This window comes from Tupaia chinensis, unplaced genomic scaffold, assembly GCF_000334495.1.
Source record: "Tupaia chinensis unplaced genomic scaffold, TupChi_1.0 Scaffold139245_1, whole genome shotgun sequence".
Classification (NCBI taxonomy): Eukaryota; Metazoa; Chordata; class Mammalia; order Scandentia; family Tupaiidae; genus Tupaia; species Tupaia belangeri.
This window is the reverse complement of record NW_006199134.1, coordinates 210,541-227,152: the sequence shown is the minus strand read 5'-3', so window position 1 is coordinate 227,152 and position 16,612 is coordinate 210,541. Positions and strand designations below refer to the sequence as shown.

Sequence of the window (16,612 nt, the reverse complement as noted above, 5' to 3'; positions counted from 1 at the left end):
GCCCCAGGCCGGCGGCGCCGGCGGAGGCGGGCCGGACGCCAAGGCTGCGTCCGGTCACGGGACCTCCCGGGCCCTTCCGGGCTCGGCGAGTCCCCCTTGGGGCCCTGCTGCCGCCGACCGCGGCCCCCCCCGTCGCCGCGTGGTCTCTGGGACAGCCAGCTGAAGAGAAGGATAAAGAACTTGCAACTATAAGCAACAGAAAGAACCTTTAACTGCCTTAAACCAACTGAGAAATACACCGTAGAGAAGGATTTTATCTACCTATGGACAGTGAGAAGATGATGGATACCAGCCCTGCATTACCTCAGGCAAGAACAGGAACTACCCTGCCATTCTTAGGGAAGCCAGACACCAGAGGATAAGTCACGCTGCAGACCTCCACAACACCGTTCCTGCTAACCACAAGATGGCTGCTGTGCCGCATCAACTGATGGTCAACTCTGCTTGCCAGAACTGCCTTCCGGAGACTGTATTCCATGGAGACTCACCTACAGTTGCGGAACTGCACGAGACCCACACTTGATCCAACCTTGAATGGAATCTATTTTCCCTATTGTTAAAAACTTTGGACTCCTGGCCCCTCTCCCTCTACTCGCAGGTATCGCATTTTCAATGACCCCTCTGGAGGATAGCTGTCCATAGAAGAGATAGAGTAATTGGGAGAGGGGGAAAGGGCTGAGGGTCAAACATAGGATAAAAAACATATTTATATGTATGAAAGTAGAAATGGAACAGTATTGGTGACGACATGCTTGATTGAGACACTATGCAGTTTATCCTAGATGGGAAACTACACTTGGTGTGTTGTGATGATACTCAGGGAATGAGTGTTAGGCAATATAATTTAATATAAAAAAAATAATAATAAGCAGGAGGAAAAAAAAATGCACATTTGATGACTGAAGAGAGGTGTATGGACACAACTGGGGACTACTTTATAGTATGTGCATTCTACTCCCTGGGGTTTATGCCTAGGATCAGATTTGGATACATGTGTAAGGATATGTCAGCTGTGCTAGCTAGTGGATATATTTAGACAAATTGAGTTCATTGGTAGAACAATTGAATGGGGGGGGGCGGAAGCCATTGAGGGCAATCATGAATGTCAGGGACAATGGAGGAGGAAGATGGGACATGGCAGAGGGTGGGGATGGGGAACCTAGGATGGCAAAACAAAAGGCAAGGTATGCAGGACACAAAAATTGGGAAATCATTTGCTGAGAACATATATGTTGATGTGCTTGATTGAGCCAATGCACAGTGTATTTTGGATGGAAAATTCATATGTGTGTTGTGATGAGAAAAAATTTATAATAAAAAACAAAGTATAAAAAAAAAAAGGAGAGAGAAGAGGATAAAGACAGCAGTGAACAATAGAGAGGCAGGATGGTAATGAGAAATAGATATGGTTTATTACCTGTTGATGATGACATGTATAGTACTCTCAACTGAACCGGTCTGGGAAGTATTTCATGATGGGTGAAGTCTTTTTAATAAGCAAAATGAGAAATAGTGATTGATTGTTTAAAAAAATTATAATAATAATTATTGGGAAAAGCATGGAAAAGATATTGAATGATAAAGCGGGGAGATTGATATCTCTGTATTGACTGACATGCATGGCATTCCCTTTTGAAAAAGCAATGGAAGTCAATGTAAAGTTATATGTAATCTAGTGTAATAGAAAGAAGATTATGATGATAATAAAAAAAAAAAAAGAGGTGGAAAAAGAACATATTCTAAATCTAGTGTCCTACGTTAGCCTTCTGGACAGCAGAATGGTCAGGCCAGGGGTGCAGGCAGGTCCTCAGAGCTCGGTACAAGCATGCAGACATTTAATCATGGGCATTTCTAAGGAAACAAAAAAACCCCAAAAGTAATGTCTAGAGAAGTCTGTAAGCTGCTTTCTCTGAAGACTGGAGGACTGACTGCTGAGAAGCTTTCAGAAGTTAAGACTCAAAACATCTTCAGTTAAAATAGAAACAGCAGATCAAAGAAATCTGACCGATTTTCCTGGTCTGTCATTGGGATGTCACAAAGATGTCTTAATGTAAATTGTTGTGGAAACTAGCAGATGGCGTAATGGTTACTTCGCTGGACTCCCACTTAGTCAACCACAGTTTGAGTCCCAGAACTGGCAGCTTAAAACTCACGTTTGGAGCATGTGCACGCGTGCCCAAGATCCCACAAGGAGACTGGAGGAGAAGGGATCGTAGCGTGGCCAAACCTGGGGGAGGAGGTGATTTCTCATTTTCTATCTCTGTCTCTCCAGTGAATGCATGTATCCTATAGCAAAAATCTCTCTTAAAAAATAATAAATAAATATAGCCCTCCAACCCAAAATCTAGCCAAAATCCATCCACATCTGATGTGAGCCCAGCTCTGGTCCTTTAACTGAAGGGCCTCTGCTCCAAATTTCTCCTTCCAGCCCACGCTTAGCCAGGTAGAGCGGCCTGTGTCTTCTTTCTGTCTCTGTCTCTGTCTCTCTCTCAAAAACAATTTTATATATATTTTAAAAATCTGTAAGTACTGTCTCTTGTCTCTGACCTCTCCTTTATCTTGCTAATTTCAGAACCATCTACATCTGAGGTGGGCCCGGCCTAACTTCTGTTGCATGCCACCGGTTTTTATTTTTTGCCTTTAAAAAAAATTTCTCTCTCTCTCTCTTTTTTCAAAATTTTTTTTTTGGTCTTGTTCCCTTTGCTTTCTTTTCATTCACTTGACTTTCTCACCTTTCTTCTCAACTTTTACACTCTGAATGTCTAGACAGGTCTAGGTGCATAGGAGCCAAACATCTGAATCCTTTCAGGGTCACAGAAATCCTCAACTCCCATTGAACAACCTGCTGTGCAAAGGGAGAAATTCATCTTCATAAATCTGAACTCAAATCTCTTTCTGTGGTTACCACATTGCAAAACACAGTAGTGGAGAGAAATTGGCACAAAAGTACCTCACAGTAAAGTGAAGCATGGGACCTTGCAGAAACCTCCAACAAAGTAGCCAAACATGAATTCACCACCAAATGACTAAAAATCAGAGAAGACAGTGAGCAGCAAGGAGAAGGACAGAGCTGCAGAGAGAGCACAGTTCATCTCCGCCCACACACCTATGAATTCTCTGTTGAAACCCTGCAGCTCGGCCTGGGTGCACCTGTTCTTTAGAAACTGTGAGGTCTTTGTAATATTTAGTTCCAACGACAAAAGTGCAGGTTGCTTGGTGAGGATCAGGGAAGCAGAACTACAGAGATGTGGGTTATCTCCTCCCACATGCCTCTAATACTCAGAATTAACTCCAAGAAATTAGGATAAACATATAATTCATCAGATGACCAGAAACCACTGTAGAGGCACTAGAAATATGAGAAACCAAGAATATATCTCTACCCCAACGAAAAGAATAGTCACCCACAGGCAGAAGAATATATCTCTACCCCAACGAAAAGAATAGCCACCCACAGGCAGTACAATGGAACTCGTGGAAATGTCAAATGAAGAATTCAGAATTTTCAGAGTGACAAAACTAATCAAGATGCAAGAAAAGAGAGAAAACAAACTCCAGAAGATACAAGAGAAAAGAGATGAGTTCCAGGAGATGAGGAAGTTCTTCCATGATTCCAATATTTGAATGAAAAAATACACACCATAAAAAAGAATCAAACAGAACTGTTAGGGATAAAGGCTGTAATACAGGAAATCAAAAGCTCCCCCAAAAGTATTAAAAACAGATTAGATCATGCAGAGGTTGAATCTTGGTTGGAGAAAGCAAAAGCTCTGTCTTAGAAAAAAATCACCAAAAAGAGAAAAAATCCCCCCAAATGAGAATAAGATATGAAAAATACAAGATACCGTTAAATGCCCAAACATCTGGATCATCAGTATCCCAGAAGGTGAAGAAACTAATAAGGGCATTGGTAATCAATTCCATGAAATCCTAGAAGAAAACTTTCCAACCTAGAGAGGCATTCAAATATTCAGATCCAAGAAATACAAAGGACCCCAAGCAGAATTAACCCAAGAAGATCATGTCCAGGGCACATCATAGCCAGATTGACAAAAAAAAAAAAACCACAAAGAACAGAGACAATATACTAAAATTGGCAAGAGAGAAACATCAAGTTACTTAAAAAGGATATCCCATCAGGCTAACGTCAGACCTTCTCATCGAAACAGTGCAGGCGAGGAAAGAATGGGAAAATATATTCAAAGTGTTAAATGAAAAACAATTTCAATCAAGAATACTATATCCGGCATATGGGAAGAAAAGATAAAAACATATGCGAAGAAAACATAAACATACGGGAAGAAAGATAAAACCATATGAGAAGAAAAGATAAAAACCTTCTCAGATAAACATAACCTGAAAGAATTTACCAACACCAGATCAGCTCTTCAAGAGTTTCTGAAGTGAGGAAAACTAAAGACAGACAGACAGAAATCAGAGAACAAAAAATGACCCAGAAAATGGCCAACTTAATGGTAGGGACAAATCTGGAAATATCAATAATAATGTTGAATTAACCTCCAACATTTAAATGGAAAGAGCAGACCACAGTAACACTGCAAATTCAGAGATTAATTAAATGAGACTGAACTGGTGAAATAGAATTTTATGACTTTTGACTAAAACATGACTGATTTTCTTCTATACTTTGTCTTCCTTCCAGATTTAAGGATTTTTGTTTTGAGTTGTTGATAGTTTCAGCAATTTGTTAATTTTTTTTTTTTTTGAGAGGTTTTCGCTATAGGGCGCGTGCGCTCACCAGACAGACAGAGAGACAGAAAGCGAGAAATCACCCCCCAGGGGGGATAGTCATGCCGCAATCCCTTCTCCTCCATTCTCCTCTCGGGATCTTGGGCACGCACGCACACGCACCCGGCGTGAGTTTTAAGCCACTGGGTTCGGAATGTGAACCGCGGTCGACTACGTGGGAGTCCAGCAACATAGCCATTACGCTAACTGCTGGTTCCCAGCAATTTGTTAATTTTTAAAAATTGAAATATAAACTTTTCTTCCATCTGCAATTGAAAAATATTTGTGAGCATTCTTATTTTGTGACAGAATGGTTATTTGCATAAGCTCAACAATACAAACAATACAGTAGTATCTGTTGCATTGCATCAGAAATTGAATTCTTATGGGATTTTGTGCAAATAACAGACCAAATTGAGAAAATTAGAAAAAACTTTTTTTTTTTTTTTTGAAAATAAGTCAGTTTATGCCTCTCTTTAGTAAAAGGGATAATGGAGAGAGGAAAAAATGTTTCGGAAGAAAATTACAGTGCACTTGTTACTAAATTTTAGCTTTATTCATATATTTAGTTTAAGTAAGATCTTTTGTGAATCAGTAAAATGTGAAAAAAAATAGTATGAGAGGGAGGGAGGGGAGAGGGGATGAAGAAAAAAAGTAAAAGTGCATTTAATTGACAAAAAAAGAGAAGCTATTTGCTGATGATAATGTTTACAGTAACGTCTTTGTCTTGACTGATATGCATGGTATTAGTGCTAGATTAAGAAATGTTGTACACTGTAGGTGGGATCAGCAGTTACCGTAATGGCTATGTTGCTGGACTCCCATGTAGGCGACCGCGGTTTGAGTACCGGACCCCGTGGTTTAAACTCACGTGTGTGTGCGTGTGTGCCCAAGATCCCAAGAGGAGACAGGAGGAGAAGGGATTGCGGTGTGGCCAACCCCCCTGGGGGGTGGTTTTTTGCTTTCTGTCTCTCTGTCTCTGTCTTTTTGGCGAGCGCACAAGCCCTATAGCAAAAACCTCTCCAAATAAATAAATAAACTGTTGTGATGCTTTGTATTCAAAGCCAAGTTGACCAGCTTTTGTTAGTAGGGTATACGGAAACTGTAAGTTTAAGTTTAATGAGGCTAAGTCAGAAAAATTGGAGAAAATTTGGAAACATTAGACTTGAAATTTGAGATACTGGATGAAACAAAAAAAATCCAGGACCTAATTTAAATAATAAAATCTCAAAAACTGAGAATCTGATAGCGTGTGACCTAGTTGTCTGGGGTTTTTGTTTGTTGTCGATGCTGTTGTTTTTCTGAAACATAATTTTCCCTCTTCAGTCCCTCCCTTTACCTAAGATAAACACAGTAAAACCAATTTACCTGCAAACAATTTTAGTCTCAATTGGGCGTAAGTGTGACTATTTGCACAAAGTGTAGCAAGAATACTGGTTGACTAGGTTGGCTCTTCTGGAAATTTTTCATAAGGAACCTCAGATTACACTCTTTTTTAATTGCCATAGGGCTTGTGCACTCACCGTAGACAGAGACATGGTGTGTGTGTGGGGGGGCATTTTCCCATGGAGTATGGTCACACTGCAGTCCCCTGCCTCCATGTCTGCATCCCATCAGGACGTGGGGCCTGCACTCCAGAACTACACTGAATGGGAGTGGTGAGTGTGGGCTCTCGTCTTATTCCTGATTTAGAGGACAAGCTTTTAGTCTTTGGTCACTGGGAGTGATGTTTCCTGTAGGTTTTTCATAAATAGCCTTTATTAGTTGAGCTAGTTTTCTCCCATTTCTAATTCGTTGTGTGTTCTTTTCATGTAACTTAATTTTGTTTATCATGGAAGCGTTAATTTTTTTTCAGATGCTTTTTCTACACTGATTAATATAACCGTGTGTTTTTTATTTTAGTCAGTTAGAGTGTTGTATCACATTTATCAGTTTGACTATGCCGAGCCTTCTGGAATCCCAGCTGGGCATCTTCCATGAGCATGGTATGTGATCTTTTAAAAAAAATTTTTTTAATAATTATTTATTTAATTTATTTATGTATTCATTTATTTATTTCTTAATTTGACCAGAGAGAGACAGAGGGTGAGAGTGAGAGAGAAAGGAAGTGAGAAAGCAAGCCACCAGATTCAGGACTCGAATCCTGGTCGGCCACGTGGGAGTGTCCAGTGCCTTAACCTCCACGCCACCTGCTGGTCCCATATGTGATCTTTCTAATGTGCTCTTGAATCCCTTTGCTAATATTTTGTTGAGAGTTTTTGCCTCTGTGGCTATCAGCAATCTTGGCCTCTTCTTTCCTTGTCACATCCTTATCTGGCTTGGATCGGATGGGAATGCTGGTCTAGTAAAATGAATGTCGAAGTCTTCTGTCCTTTTCGATTTTTTGAAAGAGTTTGAGAAAAATTGACATGAATTCTTTTTTAAGTGCTGGGGCCAAGTCACCTGTGAAACCATCTGGTTCTGAGTTTTCCTTTGCGGGAAGGGTTTTGATGACCAATTTAACTGCCTTCTTCATTTTCATCTGTCCAGATTTTATACATCTTCTGGTTAATTTGTTCGCTTCTTCTGTTATCCAGTATATTAGCATATACTTTCTCATAAGATTCTCTATGATTCTTGGTATCTCTGTGGTATTTTTGCAGCATCTCCTCTTTGTTTGTAATTTCGAGTCCTCTCTCTCAGTCTAGCTGAAGTTTTGTCAATTGTGTTACTCTTTGAAGAAAAAACTAAATGTTTGTTTTGTTCATCCTTTTTATTATTTTTATTTTTAGGTTTACTTCTTTATTTTTTCAGAGATAGAGACACAAAGAAACAGAGATGCACCCCCAAGAGGGTCTTCTAGCCACGGTCCGCCCCAGCTTCAGTTGGCCTGGATTGCAGGCACGCCTGCATGTGCTGGATTCAGGTGCTAACCACTGTACTACCACCTGCCCCCAGGTTTTTTCTATTGCCTTTCCACTCTTTATTTCATCTATTTCCATTCTAATCTTTACCATTTCTTTCCTTCTCCTTACTTTGGGCCTAGAGTGTTCTTTTTTCTAGTTTCTTGACTTGTAAATTTAGGTCATTTATTTAATATCTTTCTTTTTTCTTTTCTTTAAATTAAAAAAAAATTATTGCCAGTGAGCACCTGCTCTTGCCAGAGAGAGAGAGAAAGAGAGAGAGCACACCCCCTCAATGGGACATGGTCATGGCATAAACCCCCCTCCACTTCATCCTGACAGCACACACAGGCCCAGCATGTCCCTCAAGCCACTGGAGCTGGCACTCGCGTGGCAGCTGGCCACATAGGATTTGGTTTTCCACGTGCAGCACCGCACCACGGCACTCTGGGGCCAGCCCTCTCCTTTTACTGTGGGCCTGCACTTATTACTATAAAAGCCCTTCTGAGCACTGCCTTTCCAGCATCCCTTACGTTTTGGTATATTGTTTGCATTTTCATTTCACTTAAGGTACTTTTTATTTCCATTTTGATGTCTTCTTTGGCCTATTGGTTGTCCAGGGTCATATTGTTTACTTTACACACACAAAAAATATTTTTGGAGAGGTTTTTGCTATAGGGCATGTGCACTCACCAGAAAGACAGAGAGAGACAGAGAGATAGAAAACGAGAGATCACCCCCTAGGGAGGATGGCCACGCCACAATCCCTTCTCTTCCATTCTCCTCTAGGAATCTTGGCCACGTACGCACACGTGCCCGGTGTGAGTTTAAGCCACCGGGTCTGGGACTTGAACCGCGGTCGACTACGTGGGAATCCAGTGACATAGCCATTACGCTAAAACTGCTGGTCCCACTTTCCACAAATTTTTGAATGTTCTGAAATTCCTCCTATTATTGTTTTATAGTTCTATATCATCGTGGTATGAAAAAGTACTTGAGATCACTTTGATCTTCTTAAATTTGCTGAGACTTATTTTGTGACCCAACCTATGATCTCTCCTAGAAACTGTTCAGTGTGAGTTTGAGCAGAAGGTGTTCTGCTGCTATTGCGTGGAAGGTTCTAATTATGTCTATCAGGTCCACTTGTCGAAAGTGCTATGCAAGGCTGCTCTTTCCTTAGAGGTTTTCTGTCCGCATGATCTAGCCGTTGTTGAGCATGGAGTATGGAAGCCCCTGCTCTTTCATGTCACGACTTCTCCCATTTACGTTTACTTTTGTATTTAGGTGCTCCAATGTGTATTTACATCACTATTATCTTCCTGGTGAATGTACCCCTTTATCATCATATAGACCTTCTTTGTCTCTTGTGGTAGATTTTAACTGAAAGTCTATTTTGTCTGATATAAACAGAGACACCCCTTGCTCCCTTTTTGTTACCATCTGTGTAAAATATTTTTTTCTGTCTCTTCACTTTTAGTCTGTATTCTTAAGCCTAAAGTGAGTCTCCCATAGGCAATGTATTGATCTTGGTTTTTCATCATCTCAGTCACTCTGATTTTAGAATTTAATTCATTTTTGTGAAAGTAATTATTGACATATAAGGATTTACTATTACCATTTTGTCGTTTGCCATTTTAACTGTTTTATGGTTCTTTCGTTTCTTTCTCCTAAACTTACTATCTTCTTTTGGGATTTGGTAAATTTTGTAGTGGTATTCTTTTATATTTTCTTTTTATCTTCTGTATATCTACTAAAAGTTTCTTCTTTGTAGCTATAATGGGGCTAACATAAAACATCATATCATTATAATATTCCATTTTAAGCCGGTTAACAACTTCGATCATGTTAAAAAATTTCGAACTTGGGAACCAGCAGTTAGCATAATGGCTATGTCACTGGACTCCCACTTAGTCGACCGCGGTTCGTGTCCTGGACCTGGTGGCTTAAAACTCACGCCGGGCGCATGTGCATGCGTGCCCAAGATCCCAAGAGGAGAATGGAGGAGAAGGGATTGCGGCGTGACCATCCCCCCTGGGGCGTGATTTCTCGCTTTCTGTCTCTCTGTCTCTCTCTGTCTGTCTGGTGAGCGCACGCGCCCTACAGTGAAAATCTCTCCAAAAAAAAAAAAAAATTCGAACTTCCCCACATCTTATGCTATCCGCATCACGCTTTATGTCTTTTTAATTTTGTGTATCTACTAATTATTTTAGCTATAGTTTAAAATTTTTAATACATTTTAAAACCTTTTAATAGAGGTATAAGTAATTTACATATCACCAGTATAGTATTAGGATACTTGCTCCCCAGAGGGCATGTTCACTCACTAAAGGGAAAGCAAGAGAGAGAGAGAGAGAGAGAGAGAGAAAGGGAGAGAGAGAGAGAGAAACATCTCCCCCACAAAGGGACATGGTCATGATTCAGTCCCATTTTCCTTCATTTTCTCATCCCATCAGGGTTTGATACACATGAGCACGCACACGTGTGCGCATGATGTCGTTCAAGCTGGGGCTGAGAGTTGAGCTGTTTGCCACGGGGTATTTGATTCCTGATACACTGCACTTAACCACCGTGCCACGGACCCGCCTTCAAGTATTCCGGATTTGACTGTCTGCTTTACCAGTGAGTATTACACGTCTGCATCTCTTATATAGCAAACATTCTTTCATTTTAACCTAAAGAACTTCCTTTAAATTTTTTGGTAAGGCAGGTCTAGTCGTGATGAATTCCCTCAGCTTTTGGGGATGTCTTTAGCTCTTCATTTCTGAAGGACAGTATTCTTATTTGACAGGTGTTTTTTGTTTAATCATTTTCCTGTTTTTTTTTTTTTTTTTTTCTTTTTTTTTTTTTTTTTTTTACTTTTATTTTTCTTATGATTAGTGTTGTCAAGTCTTTTTCAATAGGGCTTGTTGGCCATTTGTTTATCATCTTTGGAAAAATGTCTATCCGAGTCCTTTGCCTATTTATAAATTGGGTTATTTGATTTTGTTGTTGAGTTGTAAGAATTTTTTAATATACACTTCATATTAACCCCTTATCACTGACGTGGTTTGCCAATATTTCCTTTCCCTCTTTGGGATGCCTTTTCACTCTGCTGATTGTGTCTTCTGTCACGTAAAAGTTCTGAAGTTTGCTGTTGTCCCACTTGTTCATTTTTTAGTTTGTTACTGATTTTTGTGTCATATCCAAGAGCTCATTGTCAGAATCGTTCTCGAAAAATCTCCCCTGTTTTCTTCTAGGAGTTCTATAATTTTAAATCTTATAATTAGGTTTTGGTATACCTTGAGTCAATTTTTACATATGGTTTTAGGTAAAGATCAAACCTTATTTATTTATTTATTTTTTTTGTATGCAGATAGCCAATTTTCCCAGTACTATTTGTTGAAAAGACTATAATTTCCCCAGTGAATGGTCATTTGTTAAAAATAATTTGACCATGTGTGTAAGGGTTGATTTCTGAGATCTCGATTTTTTCCATTAGTCTGTTTGTCTTTTGTTTGTTTTTAGTTTGCTATAGGTCATGTGTGTTCACCAGAGACAGAGAAAGAAAAAGTGAGGAATCACTCCTTAAAGGCAGATGGCCACGCTGCAATCCCTTCTCTTCCATTTGCCTCTTGGGATTTTGGTCACACATGTACACGTATCCAGCATGTTTTTCAAGCCAAGTCCGGGACTAGAACCTCGGTAGGCCGTGTGGGATTCAGCTGCCTTAATTACCATGCCACCAGCTGGTCCAGCCTATTTATCTTTGTGGCAGTGCTACACTTTTTTTGACTATTATAGCTTTGTAAAGTCGTTTGAAATTAGGAAGTGTGAGTTCTACAACTTTTTTTTTTTTTTTTTCCAAAACTGACTTGGCAATTCAGGGTCCCTTGAGATTCTATATGGATTTGAGAATACATTTTTCTATAGCTACAAAAAAAATACCTTTGGGATTTTGACAGGGATTGTGTTGAATCTGTAGGTCCCTTTGAGTCGTATGAGAATCTTAAGAACCCGAGGTTTTTGGATCCATGAACACAGGATGTGTTTCATCTGTGTTTTCTTTAATTTCTCCCAACAATGATTTAGTGTACAAGTTTTTCATCTCCTTGGTTAGGTTTACGTTTTAGTATTTTAATCTTTTTGATGCCATTGTAAATTGAGTTGTTTTCTTAATTTCCTTTTGAATTGTTTATTATTAGTGTGTAAAAATGCAACTGATATTCATAAGTTGATTTTTTAGTATTTTAATCTTTTTGATGCCATTGTAAATTGTTTTCTTAATTTCCTTTTGAATTGTTTATTATTAGTAAAAATGCAACTGATATTTGTATGTTGATTTTTGTACCCTGAAAGTTTTCTGAATTTGTTTATTAGTTCTAACAGTTTCCTGATGGAATCTTTAAGGTTTTCTACGTGTAAGATCATGCCATCTGCAAAGAGAAACAATTTAATTTCTTCTTTCCAATGTGAATGCCTGTTTTCCTTTTCCTTGCCTTTTTGCTAGCTCTTCCAATATCCAATAGAAGTGATGAGAGTAGGTACACTTGCCTTGTTCGTAATCTTTGAGAGAAAGCTTTCAGTCTGTCTTCACTGTTTTTTCAGTCTTTCACCATTATGAGATGTTTACTATGTTGAGGTAGCTTTTTTTCCCCCCTTTTCTAGTTTGTTGAGTGTTTTTATTATGAAAGAATGTCAAATCTTTTCGAATGCCCCTTTCTTCATCTATCGATATGATTATATCATTTCTATCTTTTTTTTTTCCTGCTGACGTAGTGTATCACATTGATTGATTTATGTATGTTGAACCATCCTCAAATTTCAGTGATACATTTTCACTTGGTCATGGTGTATGATCCTTTCTTTTTTTTAAATTATTTTATTTATTCATTCATTTATTTTTTAGTTTGAGCAGAGAGAGACAGAGGGTGAGAATGAGAGAGAGAGAGGAAGTGAGAAAGCCAGCCACCAGATTCAGGACTTGAACCCTGGTCAGCCATGTGGGAGTGTCCAGCGCCCCAACCACCATGCCACCCACCTGCTGGTCCCAGTATGATCCTTCAATATGCAGTTGAATTCACATAAATGTGATGGATTTCCATGTCAATATTTGTCTTGAATATTGGTCTGTAGTTTTGGGGTTTTTTATAGGTTTTTTTTTTTTTTTTTCTGGCATTAGTGTCAGGAAAATGTTGAGTCCATAGAATGAGCTTGGAAGTTTTCTGTCCCTCTGTAATTCTCTGAAAGATTTTTCAGTAGGATTAAGGTTCATTTTTCCTTAAATGTGTGTTGAAATTCTCCAGCGATGCCATCTGGTTTCAGGCTTTTATTTTTGGAGTTTTTTTGGTCCTGGCTCAATCTTCTTATTTATAGTTGGCATGTTTCAGTTTTGTATTTCTTTATGATTGAGTCCTGGTAGGAAGTATATTTTCAGGAACTTATCCATTTCTTCTAGGTTTTCTAATTTGTGGCACACAATTGATCATAGTATTCTCTTATAATCCTTTTTATTTCTGAGGTATCAGTTATAATATCTCGCCCCTTTACTTCTGATTTTAATTATTTGAGTCTTCTTTTTTTCTTGGGCACTATAGCCAAGGTTTGTCCATTTTGTTAACCACTTAAGAAACCAACTGAGGGAGGCAGCCATAGCCTAGTGCTTGAGGCAGCTGGATCCCACATGATTGACTATGTGGTTTGAGTCCCATACTGGGCAACTTGAGAAACACCAGGCATGTGTGTGTACATGCTCAAAATCCTGAAAGGAGAGATAAATTGAGGAGGAGGGATTGTAATGTGACCATGCCCCATGGGAAGAGGCTGTCTCATTTTCCCTCTCTCACTTGCTTTGTTTTGAAGAATTATTTTATTTAACTTTATTATTTACTTATTTTAATTTGACCAGAGAGGGACAGAGTGCAAGAGAGAGTGAGAAAGCAAGCTGCCAGGTCCAGGACTCAAACTGTGGTCAGCTATGCAGGAGTCCAGCACCCTTAACCACCAAGCCACCTGCTGACCCTCATCTCTCACTTTTATCTCTTTTTCTCCAGCCAGTGCATGTACCCTCTGGAAAATTAAAACAAAAACAAAACCCAACTCAGTTCTGTTTATTTATTTTTTCCTATTCTATAACTCATTTACCTTTAATCTTATTTCTCCCTTCTGCTAATTTGGGGTTAGTTTGTTCTTTTTCTTGTTTCTTAAGGTATGTTCTTAGTTGTTGACTAGAGATTTGTCTTTTTCTTTAATATGCACATTTATTGCTATTTAGGTTCCCTCTTAGTGCTGTTTTCACTGCACCCCATGAGTTGGGTTGTTTTGTGTTCATTTTCATTTACCTCAAAATAGTTTCTAATTTCTCTTGTGACTTTTCCTCTGGCCCTTTGGTTGCAGAAGAGTGTGCTGTGTCCCAGCCACGGTGGACATGGTGCTAAGACACTGCTCCACAGGCTGGGACCACATGCGAGGCCTGGGCTCAGTTCCTGGTCCAACCTAAGTCTGGGGATGGTGGCACGTCGAGGTACAGATTGATATAGTGAGACCCTCTCTTTAAAAAAAAAAAAAAGAAGATTAGGACCACCAAAGACCTGCCCAGACTTCACCCTCCTGCCCCCCAGATCCCACCAGGAGCCAGATTAGAACAGCCTATTTATTCTCTCTGTCTCTCTCTAATTTTTTTTTTTTTTTTTAATTTTTAAACTTCTCAGCTCTCTACTGCTCTTTTGTCTTGCTAATTCTTATCTTTCCTCCGCCTCCACAGGACAAGCCAATCAGCAGCCATCTATATCTGAGTTCTGAGTGACCCCATTTCTGCCTGTCTGTCTTTTGTTTTTCTGGTACAACACTCCCTTCAGACCTTCTTGGAGAGCTGTTCTGGCCTTGGTAAATTCTTTCAGGTTTTGTTTATCTGAGAATGTTTCAGGCTTTTCTTCCCATATGAAAGGATAATCTCGCCAAATACAGTATTCTTGGTTGAAATTGCTTTTTCCTTAACACTCTGAATCTATTTTCCCATACTTTCCTTGCTTGCATTGTTTCCAATGCGAGGTCTGATGTTAGCCTGATGGGATTTCCTTTGAAAGTAACTTGACATTTCTCTTGCCAATTTTAGTTTCATGTCTTTTTCTGTGGTTTTGGTTAATCTGGCTATGATGTGCCTTGGAGAGATCTTGGGGTTGATTGCGTTTGGGGTCCTTTGTATCTTTTGGGTCTGGATCTTTGAATGCCTCTCTAGGTTTGGAAAGTTTTTTTCCAGTATTTCATGGAGTAGATTATCAATGTCCTTAGTTGCTTCACCTTCTGGGATACCAATTATCCAGATGTTTGGGCATCTGATGGTATCTAGTATTATTTATTATTCCATTTTGGGGGGTTATTTTCTCAGTCGTTTTGGTGAATTTTTCTAGGCCAGAGGTTCTGTCTTCTACATCTGAGATTCAGTCTTCTGCATGATCTAATCTGCTTTTAATACTTTAAGGGAAGGTTTTGATTTCATGTATTATAGCCTTCACTTCTAACAGTTGCAGTTTTGTTCTGTTTTGTTTTTCTTTTGGAGAGGTTTTTCGCTATAGGGCGCATGCTCTTGCCAGACAGACAGAGAGAGACATAGAGACAGAAAGCGAGAAATCACCCCCCAGGGGTGATGGTCACGCCGCAATCCCTTCTCCTCCATTCTCCTCTCGGGATCTTGGGCACGCACACACACGCGCCCGGCATGAGTTTAAGCCACCGGGTCTAGGACGTGAACTGCGGTCGACTACATGGGAGTCCAGCGACATAGTCATTACACTAACTGCTGGTTCCCAGTTTTGTTTCTTTTTTATGGTGCTTATTTCTTCTTTCAAATCATGGAAGAACTTCTTCACCTCCTGGAACTCATTGTCTCTTTTCTCCTGCATTTTCTGGAGTTCTTTGTCTCTCTTCTCTTGTATCTCTGTTAGCTTTGTCACTATGAACATTCTAAATTCTTTATCTGACATTTCTACAAGTTCCCTTGTGCTGTCTGTGCATGATGAAGGGCTGTTCTTTCCCTTTCGGGGAGAGATATTTTCTTGGTTTTCTATATTTCTTGTGCCTCTGCGGTGGTTTCTGGTCATTTGATGGATTATATGTTACTTCCTACTTTCTTGGAGTTAATTCTGAGTGTTAGAGGCATGTGGGAAGAGATGACCTGCAATATTTCTGCAGTTCCACTTCCCTGATTCTCACCAAGCAACCTGCACTCGGTTTGCTAGGTGTTGGGCTGGAAGGAGAGCTTCAGGGCAGAGGCTTTTCTGTTAAAGGGCCAGGGCTGGACCCACTTCAGATGCACGTGGATTCTCAGTTCACTAGGTGTTGGGCTGGAAGCTCTCCATGAACTTTTTAAGTGCCCTTGTATATTTCTTATTCTGGGAACTTTGGAGATTTGCTTAGTGCCCTGTTACATGATCTGTTTTTTTTGTGAGCATTCTTATGTGCATAAGAATAAAAATCTAAACGTAGTCTTTGGATCGAACTCCTTCATTTTGCCTTTAAAGTTTTTTTACATCATTGCTTTTTATTTTAAATCACATGATCTGCCAATTTCTGAGAGAAACTCAAGAGAAACTGATGAATATTTCTGTGAATCAGATGTTTCTGTCTATAATATTAGATATGTAAATTTTGACTTTTATATCTGCCAGTTTTTATTTCACATATTGCGAAACACGTTGTTTGGTGCATAAAGGTTTATGGCTTCCATAATTTCTTATCAATAAGGGGTATAAGCCCTTTTATTGTGCTTCTTATCAAATTTCTCGTATTATACTTTTTATCGAATATTCTTCTATGTCCCAGTTTGTAGTTTTTATTTAGAATTCTATTTGACTAGCACTAATATTACCATGCCTACTTTCTTCTTATTTACATTTTTAAAAATTTGCCCGAAGTATGTGTACTCATTGGAGACAGGGGGGAGGGGGAGGTGAGAAATCATGCCCCAAGGGGAATGCTCAAGCTGCAATCTTTTTTTTTTTTTTTTT

General features: G+C 39.4%; 1 long non-coding RNA gene across 1 annotated transcript in view; it reads left to right on the top strand.

Annotated features, from left to right (window-relative positions):
• The window catches only part of LOC102496068 (uncharacterized), a 43,930-nt gene that overhangs the window by 21,533 nt on the left and 5,785 nt on the right, over window positions 1-16,612 (top strand). Inside the window, exons 2-3 of the long non-coding RNA XR_336491.3 lie at window positions 6,652-6,734; window positions 10,085-10,250. This is a non-coding gene — a long non-coding RNA (uncharacterized LOC102496068). The remainder of the gene's footprint in view (window positions 1-6,651; window positions 6,735-10,084; window positions 10,251-16,612) is intronic.